The following is a 6,994-nucleotide window of genomic DNA, read 5'->3' as shown; positions in this document are numbered from 1 at the left end:
AACGCCAACACCACCCTCAGAGGAACACTGGTCTACAGACCCCCGGCCCCCCGTCCTCACTGCAACGCCATTGCCGACATCATCAGTGCCCAAGCCCTTGCCTCAACAGACTACGTCCTCCTTGGCGACCTGAACTTTCACTTAGAAAGCACCAATGATATCAACACCACCAACCTGCTTGATAACCTCGCCAACCTCGGCCTCAAACAACTTATCTCGTCACCCACTCACACCGCAGGCCACACAGTCGACCCCATCTTCTCAGCCAGCAGCCACATCTCCTTCCGCCACACCATAGAACTCCACTTGACCGACCATCGCTGCATCCATTTCTCCTTCCAGAAGCCAGCAACTCACCACCACCCTACACAACCCCCCGCCGCTACTGGAGCAAAATTTAAACAGAACAGCTTGTCTCCACCCTCGCCCAAGCCCCACCTCCTGGGACCCCAGACCCCAACACAGCCGCCGCCAACCTGCATCAATGGATAGACGACTGCGCCAACACCCTCTCGCCGCTCAAACAACCCTTAGACACCCACTACAGCGCCAAAGCTAGCTGGTTCACCCCAGACCTACAGGCCTCCAAACGGGAATGCCGCAGAATGTAGAAAACCTGGCGCCACAAACCTACCGAATCCAACCACGTCACCCTCAAGACTGCCATCCACAAACATCACCAGCTGATCCACAACACCAAAAGAACCTACTACCTAAGCTGCATAAACACCACTGCTCACAACAGCAAAGAGCTCTTCTGCATCATCAAAGAGCTCTCCAACCCCAGGCCCTGCTCCAACGAACCCCTGCCATCTCAGGAGCTGTGCAACTCCCTCGCCACATAATTCCGTCGGAAGATCAAAGACATCCACAACAGCTTCAACCCCCAGACCCACCAGCCAACCACAGACACCCACGACCCCAACGCACCAAGCAACACCAACCTCCTATGCACCTGGACCCACGTCAGCAATGAATTTCATCAACACCATGGCCTCCATTCACTCCAGCTCCCCCTTGGAGCCTTGCACACACCATATCTTCAATAAAGCCAGCAATATCATCGCACTCCACCTCCGCGCCATCATCAACAGCTCCTTTGAGACAGACACCCTCCTGGAGAGCTTGAAACACGCTGATGTCAACGCCCTGCAGAAGAAACCCAAGGCGGACCCAGATGACCCCAAGAATTACTGGCCCATCTCCCTCCTCCCCTTCCCAGCAAAGGTCATCGAGAAAATCGTGAACAGCCAACTATCCCACTTCCTGGAAGACAACAAGGCGCTCGACACCTCCCAATCCGGTTTCCGCAAGAACCACAACACTGAGACCGCACTCATCGCTGCTACGAATGACATCAGGACCATGCTAGACGAAGGCGAAACCGCAGCCCTCATCCTCCTGGACCTCTCTGCAGCCTTCGACACCGTTTGTCACCACACCCTTTGCACACGCCTCCACAACGCCGGAATCTGTGGCAAGGCTCTTGACTGGATCTCTTCATTCCTCTCCGGCAGAACCCAGAGAGTCCGCCTTCCGCCTTTTCTGACCGAAGCCTCCAAGACCATCTGTGGCGTCCCCCAAGCATCCTCCCTCAGCCCAACGTTTTTCAACGTATACATGGCCCCACTCGCCAACATCGCATGAACCGACCACATCAACATAGTATCCTACGCAGACGACACCCAGCTGATCCTCTCCCTCACGTAAGACCCTACAGCTGCAAAAAACAACCTCCACAATGGACTTCACGCTATCGCCAACTAGATGGAATCAAGCCGCTTCAAGTTAAACACTGACAAAACAGAGATCCTCATCTTCGGCACCGACCTCTCAGCTTGGAACGACTCCTGATGGCCTACCACCCTCGGAACCGCACCCACACCCACCAGTCAAGGACGCAACCTAGGATCCATCCAGGACTCAGCACTCAGCATGACTCAGCAGGTCAACGCAATCTCCTCTTCCTGCTACAACACCCTTTGCATGCTCCACAAGATTTTCAAGTGGATTCCTGTCAAAACCAGTAAAACAGTCACTCACGCTCTTGTCAGCAGCTGATTAGACTACGTAAATGCACTCTACGCGGGAACTACGGCCAAACTCCAAACAAAAATGCAACAAATCCAAAAATTCATCCGCCCACCTCATTTTTGACGTCCCACGCCGCGACCACATCTCAGCCCACCTCAGAGACCTACACTGGCTACCCGTAATGAAGAAGATCACCTTCAAACTCCTCACCCACGCACACAAAGCCCTCCACAACACTGATCCGGCCTAGCTCAACGACAGACTCACCTTCCACACTCCCACCTGCCATCTCCGCTCCGCCTGCCTCGCCCTCGCCTCCGTCCCTCGCATCCGCCGCACCACTGCTGGAGGAAGATCCTTCTCTCACCTCGCCGCCAAGACCTGGAACTCCTTACCACTCCACCTACGCCAGACCCAGGACCTCCTGACATTTAGGAAACGCCTCAAAACGTGGCTATTCAATCAGTAGCTCCCCCCCCAGCGCTTTGAGACCCTGACGGGTGAGTAGCACGCTTTATAAATCTCTTGATTGATTGATTGATTGATTGTATTTGTGTTGCCAACTGGAAAACATTTTTTTGCTAGGATGTTCTTTTTTTTAAACTATTTTGCTGAATTGTAAATAAAGCCCGACTCCTCTGTAAGGAAATATCTTTGACTGGACATTCATTCTATTGTGTGTGATTAATTGTTACTTATAGTGTCTGAGTTTCAGTCTGCTCACATGTCCAGGAGTAAGCCTTGACTTTTCAATAGGGCTAACCTTGTGGAATCAGCCATACAAATAGATTATTTCAGCATCTGTTACCTTTTTTATAACAGTGGTGAGTAGTACCATCTATGAAAGCCGCACAGTCACTAATGACTGCCAAAGCATACAGGAAAAAGGCATCACAACCAGTGGTGTTAAGATATGCTATGCTTAACTAAAGTGCATGGCATGAATGATGGGAATTATTGCGACTTTGGTGAGGTTTACTATCTTGGTGGGAAGGGTATGAGTGTGATCCTAGAAAAGTAACCGAAGAAGGTAATGAGAGAATAAATGAACTGCCATCGAAGCTGAAGATACTAAAGAAAGAGTATTGAGTGGTACCCTACTGAAGTGCAAGTTGCCACTGATGTTAAAAGAGTGATATTCCACTGAAGTGTGTTAGTGATGTGAGAATGACTTAGTTGATGGACTGAGAAAAAATAATGCACAATATAAGAGCGTCAGACTAATGAAGTGAGAATGAATGAGTCTTCAACAATTGCTATGCGGCAGAAAAGCAGTGTAAGCAAGACTCCATTCGCCTACATGTGAGAGTGAGACTTCATTGAAGATTATGATGTCACTAAAGCAGAATGAGAGTGACTCCATTGAAGGTTGTGAGGTCCGTGAAGCAGAATGATTGAGAGAACATTGAAGGCTGTTAGGTTACTGAAGCAGTATGAGTGAAACTCTATTGGTGGACATGAGGTCATTGAGGCAAGGTGAGTAGGACGTCATTGAAGTGCATTAGGCCAGTAATGGGGATAATGGGGATCCAGTGAACTGTACAAGGCTGATGGTGAGAGAATTAATAAGGCTCCATTAAGGGTCTTGAGAAATTGTGCAGAATAAGGCTGAGTGTATTTATGATTTATGCACATAACTAGCGGTGAGGTGAGGAATGTCTGAACCTCCATGCAGATATCTGAGCGCTGTTATGTGGAACAGCTTTAAGGCTCCATTAGGGTATGAGATCAGTGAGGTGCAACTGTATGACGCTCTTTTGAGTGTTAAAGGCCATTCCAGCATTATTCAGTACATCTGTGAACTTTGACAAGAAGTTGATGGGTAAGGACGGAGGCTTCAGTGAAGGGCACTAGGCCAGTGGTGTGCGAATGAGTGGAACTCCAATTGTGTGTCTGAGGCCCATGATTTCTAATGAGGGACCAGCATTTGTTATTCAGCGGAGGCATTGCGTGCAGTAATGTGATATAAGTGAGGCTAATCTGGCTTGTGGAAAGTGATGATGGGAAACCAGCGAGACTCCATTGAAGTATCTTAGACCAGTATTGAGTCTCCATCGACACCTGTTATTTCTGTGACAGAGGCAATGGAAATGTATGTAAATCTGAATTAAAATGTGTCTCTTTGTGTGTGATGAGATTGACTCAAACTTCACTGACATGACTGTAACCAGTAACATGTATATTGTTATTGACATTTACAGTTGATTTGTGCCTACCACACCAGATGCTGATGTCGTAGCTGCTCATCATTGATTTCACATTAGTGCTTTTCAACTTTACACTAGGTATATCGGGTGATTGAGAAGGGCAGAGGCAACTTCATAGTAGAGCTTTCTAATGATAAAATTAGGGTCTCGGTTATTAGGTTGTTCCAGTAAAACATGAATAACTTCCCATTCGAACATGCCCACACCATAGTTCTGATTATGGTATCTCGGTAGGACATAGATGACGTTACATTAGGATTTGATACAATCACAATTGGAGTCAAGGATATATCACGAGGTCATGATGACTCCATAATGGACTATCATAAGACCAGAAAGGGTATCTATTTATCTTAGAAGGACATGGATGATTCCACAATTGGACATGATGTCGAAAGAATAAGGCTCTATGGTATATGGAAAGACATGTATGCCATCACAAAAGGATATGCTGACTTCACAGTAGAATTCACCATGTTTAAAAAGTGATTCAAACACCTACTCATTAGGACCCCTTTTTTCAAATTCCGTTGAAACTCGTTAAGTAAATGTAGTTGCTGGGTGATCCATGTTTGCATGATTCTCTTTTGACACTGAAAGTATGAAATCACACATATTTACTTCACACAAGGTTGTAACATTATACTAGGTGTGTGCAGCATTTACTTAGAAGTGGGCGACATCACAGCAGGGATCTAGGGCATCTCAATCTTGACATCTTGGGACTCGATGATATTGTATGAACTTTCTTCACTTCCAATGGTTTATAATCTTCAAAGTGTTTTTTTTACTGTTTCATTCTGCTCATTGCCCTCCACCGTATTATCAGTCTATCTTGTTGATCTTGAAGATGTTAATGCGTTGGCTCTCACACATGTAGTATTGTACATAGGAGGCGGTATGACTAATGGAAATTTTGCATTGAATTTTATTGAATTCAGTACTTATTTCAAATCATCTAGACCTCTGTCACAGGGCTACCAATGTTTTTGTAGTTTTCACCTGAGTCTTCTGTGTAGTAGGTCTTAATCCGCTCATCATCGTTGGGTCCCCCGCTCACCGAATGTAACCCTTAGAACTCTATAATATTCTAGATATGACCCAATGAAAGGCATACAGTACTCTGCAGGTAGTACCTACAACTGATCAGTAATCCATGTATAACCTCAAAATCTGTACAACGTTTCAATATGACCTCCAGGTCAGGTTCCACCCCATGTGTGCCCTCGAGTGCTATACGGTAGTTCAATTATTACCTCAAAGTTGTACATACTTTGAATGTATGTCCTCTTCAACTACTCAGTACTCAAGTGCTGCCTACTGAAATGGTCACTGTAACTCAAATGTTGTCTCTAGAAATGCTAAATACTCTAGATGGGATGTTGCATAGCAGTGCTTAAATTGGGCCAGTCGTTGCTGTTAGGAGCCAACGCCACTTCTTTTTGAGGATCAGCACTTATTTTTCTGCTTTAGACTTTTACGGAGCACAAGAGACGGAAAAACCAAATCAGAAAGACAAAAAGATGGAAAAACTATCACAAAGGGAGAAAGCAGGAACCTGCAAGTGTGAGCTAAAGGGGCACGGAGTTTCTGGTTGTGGGTTAAAGAACATGAAGTGGATTCAAGTCCATGGATCCTTTGTATTCATCATGCTGACAGTTAATTGCTCCTGAGCTTGTGAGCAGAGCTTTGGGCACCAGCACTCATTCTGTTTCAAAATAAGCACCGTTGCCTTGTCACGCTGTTGGGCTTGTCTGAGGTAATAGGATATAATAATCTCTGTTAAAGCTCTTCATATCTTCTGCACAGGGGACTTTTTTTCACTTCAGTCATTCTGAGTCTTGTGATAGCACCCTCTAAAAGTGAACTTTGTCCCTTTTGGCTAGCTTTTAATCCATTCCTACACCAAGACCCACACCAAGCTTCCTTGGTTGTCTTTGATTCTTCAATGTCAAACACTGTGAAAGACCTCACCGATTACCGAGAACACCACAGGCTTCACTCTGCCTTGTGCCAAATCCTGAATCACACCATGAAATCAACCTAAAAAATGTGTCTTGCACGTCCTCCCACTGGTGAAACCATTCTGCCCTGAATACAGCAATGCTGCAGTTTCATTATATTCCCAAGGCCTATAGATGTCCACATTTTCAACCACAGACATCAGGCTGGCCGGCCGAACGATGCCACTTTCCTCCGTGATTCCACATAAGTCAAGTGGGCTAACTTCTTCACCTCCCCACTCCAAGGTTGTTGATGGTGCCTAAGTCCCTCTGGCCCGTATTTATACTTTTTTTAGCGCCGCATTTGCGCCGCTTTTTTGCGCAAAACGGCGCAAACCTACAAAATACAGGCCCATATTTATACTTTTTGACGCTAAACTGCGCTAACGCAGTTTAGCGTCAAAAAGTTTTGCGCCGTCTAACGCCATTCTGAAGCGCCATGCGGGCGCCGTATTTATGGAATGGCGTTAGACGGCGCAATCAGACCGGCGCTGCCTGGTTTGCGTGGGAAGAAACCACGTAGACCAGACAGCGCCGGCGTAGGGGGAAAATGGCGCATGGGCGTCTTAAAATGGGGCAAGTCAGGTTACGTCGAAAAAATCGTCTTAACCCGACTTGCGCCATTTTTTAACGACGCCCATCCCCCATCAACATGACTCCTATCATTGGAAAGATAGGAGTCATGCCCCCTTGCCCAATGGCCATGCCCAGGGGACTTCTGTCCCCTGGGCATGGTCATTGGGCATAGTG

Source organism: Pleurodeles waltl, chromosome 6 (genome assembly GCF_031143425.1).
Source record: "Pleurodeles waltl isolate 20211129_DDA chromosome 6, aPleWal1.hap1.20221129, whole genome shotgun sequence".
NCBI classification, from domain to species: Eukaryota; Metazoa; Chordata; class Amphibia; order Caudata; family Salamandridae; genus Pleurodeles; species Pleurodeles waltl.
Note: the sequence above shows the minus strand (reverse complement) of the source record.